This window comes from Erinaceus europaeus, chromosome 1, assembly GCF_950295315.1.
Source record: "Erinaceus europaeus chromosome 1, mEriEur2.1, whole genome shotgun sequence".
NCBI classification, from domain to species: Eukaryota; Metazoa; Chordata; class Mammalia; order Eulipotyphla; family Erinaceidae; genus Erinaceus; species Erinaceus europaeus.
In genome coordinates, this window is record NC_080162.1 from 130,426,490 (window position 1) to 130,430,097 (window position 3,608).

Sequence of the window (3,608 nt, forward strand, 5' to 3'; positions counted from 1 at the left end):
TGCACCGAATTCAAGATTCTTTTTGTTCCAGTTGTCAAATTCCAAACTAGACCCAAACAGATTGCAAGGATGACCAAATGAGAGCCCTGTTTAAAACTTCCAATTTTCAAAAGCAAAAGCAATTATAGGAAAAGAAAACAATTCATTCAGAGGGGCCATGTGTGCTTACAAGTATCTTCATGTGGCCTTTCTCCATATTTAAACACCAAGGACTTGGAGAGCTGGCAGGTCTGAGTAATCCTGGTAACTTGTCTTTCACCTTATCAAAACCTGAGCTTAAAAAAAAAAAATGCATCAGCTAATGACAACAGAGGGCGGCAGGGCTGAGGATCAAATAATCATTTCCTAGACTGGTGAAGAGTAAACTGATGTGGTTCCAAAACTAAACAAGGGAGGTCAGAGACTCTTGCCAACCTGACCTGATGGCTTTTGGCCAAAGCAAGGAAGTGTCATAGAAAGTGTTGGGTGGTGATGGTGCAAAAGGGGACTTGAGTAGGAGGAAGAAAAAAGCAGCACCCCTTGATAAAGGTGGTGGGGGGTGGAGATATGGGAAAAGCCCTGGATTCCTCACCAAAGGCAAATTTCAGAGGGGAGTGGAGGTGGTTACAATCTATGCTTCGGCCAAGGGTGGTAGTTGAGAGTGGGGAAGGATGGTGGCTTGGAGTGGGAGTGGGGTGGGGAGGGTATCATTTAAGACTTAAAACAAAAGGAAAAAGAAACTGGGGTGCAGACAAAGCACCCCTACACACCCAGCAGTAGTCCCACAGTCTGTGACCTGAAACCTTCACATCTAATCTAACAAGCCACCCCAAGCTGGAGGGCTGTTGCAGGAAGGAGAGAGGCAAGGAGAGGAGAAGGGAAGAAGGCAGAGACCCCAGGCCATATAATCAGCAGCAAGGTGATTGAGTGATGTGTCTTTTCACAGTTGAGTTAGCTGTGCCCCACCAGTTATGATGGGAATCAATTTAAATATACTTTTTTGATCCCAGAAGTTCAACTATGTGGACAGTGGTTACACTTGACAGAATGATTTGTTATAGCACAACTTATATATTTCAAATGGACAAGAAATTAGTTTCATTTACAGTATCTTAAGATAAATTGCCTTTGAATGGGAGCTTCCTTTCCAGTACTTTGAGGTCTACAAGACGTATCTAGAAAACTGACTACTGTGGAAAATGAAGAATGCTTAAATCGAAAAGGGGGACGGTGATGTGGCTGTGGTTTTTCTTTTTGATTAACTGGTGTAAAACTGTCCTTCAGGTGGCTGAGGGAGTTTCATATTTTCTTTAGACATCATTAGGCGTCGAAGCTCTTGCAGGACAACTTTGATACTATATGAATTCTGCCATTTTGCTAGCACTTATATGGCTCTTGGGTCCACCACTCCATTAGAACTATTTACTCCATTCATATTAATTTTTGTTACAAATCTTACAAAGGGGGTGCTTCTGGGTATTTAGGTCCACATTCTATTTTAAAGCTGTATATTCGGTTTTCATAAATTGTTCTTGGAGGCCCAATTATTATCCCTGTCCATCTTGTAAGTGTCATGTCTTCGTCATCTTCTAGACCCCAACTAACTGTGCCATCTCCTACTCCTTTCTGGCCTTATTTGAGTTCTTCCAACAGTCGGAAATTGCGAGGGACATTTACTCCCGAGCCCGTGGTGGTTGCCATCTTGCGTCGCTGTCGCTCGAAGGCCGGCCCCTTCTTCCCAGATAAAAACATTTAAGATGAAGTTATCATTTAACCCACCTAGTAAAGTTCTGGCATTCTAAAAACTTGATAAAATAAAGGTCAGGACTGTTTAAATAAAATATTTTCACTTTGAAAATAAAGTCTTCAAAGCCCAGTCTCACCGGAAGTCCAGAGGAAGGTTTCCATGGCTGCTTTGGGGAAATAAATAAATAAGGCCTAATGACTGACTGGGTCTGGGTGCTGGTACACCCCACTGAGTTGAGCACACCTATTATAATGCACAAGGATCCAGGCAGAAGCCCTTAGTCCCCACCTTCAGGGGAGAAACTGAGTTGTGAAGCAATGCTGCATCTCTCACTCTCTCTCCATTCTTCTCTCTCTCTCTCTCCCTCTCTCTCTCTCTCTCCTTCCCTATTTCCCCCTTCCCTCTCAGTTTCTTTGTCTTTATCACAATCAATCAATAAATATTAAAAATGCAAAGCAAATACATCTGGCTGACTTGTAATTCTAGAAACAATATAAAATTATCATTAAATTTTAAACGTATATACTGCATATGTTTCAGGCAGTGCACACTGTAAATAGTCAATGGAAGTCTAGTATAAATGTTATGGGTTACAATACTTAATGAACTATTTGTCAAAAATTTCATTTACCATCAGTAAAATTCTAAATAATGAGGTATATACTAGAAGAATAAAGATGAAAACAAATGGAGCCTTATTAACAAAATAACAAATAAAATATTTTAAAATGCACTCTCAAACACAGAGCTTTGCATGTGAAAAATATATATGTTGTGTTCTCCTTATACACGTTATAACTTTTTAAATTTTTGTATTTTTATTTACTTATTCAACAGAGACAGCCATAAATTGAGAAAGTAAGGGGGGATAAAGAGGAAGACAGACAGAGACACATTCAGCACTGCTTCATCACTTACAGGTGGGGACTGGGGGCTTGAAGCTGGGTCCTTGTGTATCATAACATATTCTCTCAACCAGGTGCGCCACCACCCAGCCCCTAATTTATGATTACGTTATCAGTAAAACATTATGTTCTATGTTTAGTCTCTTATTATAAGACCCTAGGCCTAATTTATTACCACCTATGCTGAAATTTTGTATAGAAAAAACAAATGATTTAGGGATTTATAAGTTGTGTGCTAATGCTCATCTATGAATGTTTAATAAACACTGTTTCTTCCAAATTATGTAGAATAGAAAACCTGCAGGCATATAGTCCTATTGCTTGATATAAGGGAAAATATGAATAATGATGGATAAGGGTAGTTCTTTAAATTTTATAGTTCTTTAGCAAGACTTATTTTATCCAGTCCTTATAAAAAGTGTGTGAGATGTCAATATTACCACTTATGTTCATGTAAACAAGGGTGGATAAAATATGGCACTAGGCTTATATACAGTCCATGAAATCAATTGGCTGACCCTGCTAAGGAAACTGCAGGCATAACTTAAAATATGATAAAAACTAAAAAGCTCTTTTTCACAGCTGCATTAAGTGGTAATTTTTAAACTGATAATTGTGTATGGCTAGTGGATGATGTTATAAGTATCCAAATGGTCCTTAGCAAATAAAAAATCATTTCTCATCCCTTATTTAGAAAAAAGTGCAGCTATTTTTTGTTATGAGTTATATGGTTATTAATTATTAAAACTTATCCTAAATTAAATCATACTAGTGGTGCCAAGAGATTAACCAGCAGGTCAACTTATATCTTCTATGTGTAAAGCTCCAAGTTTGACCCCCAACACTATGCAGAAGGACCAAAGACAGAAATGGGTGGAACTCATAGATGGTGGAGCTACACATTGAACTTTCTCTTTCTTTCCAAATATTGATATGTTAAAAATTGGCTCAGAAAGGTAACTGATAGTCTCTCGGTC

At 38.6% G+C, this 3,608-nt stretch overlaps 1 pseudogene; it reads right to left on the reverse strand.

Annotated features, from left to right (window-relative positions):
• Positions 1 to 1,030: 1,030 nt before the first annotated feature.
• On the reverse strand, positions 1,031 to 1,703 carry LOC103127460 (ubiquitin-conjugating enzyme E2 variant 1-like; annotated as a pseudogene).
• Positions 1,704 to 3,608: the final 1,905 nt, after the last annotated feature.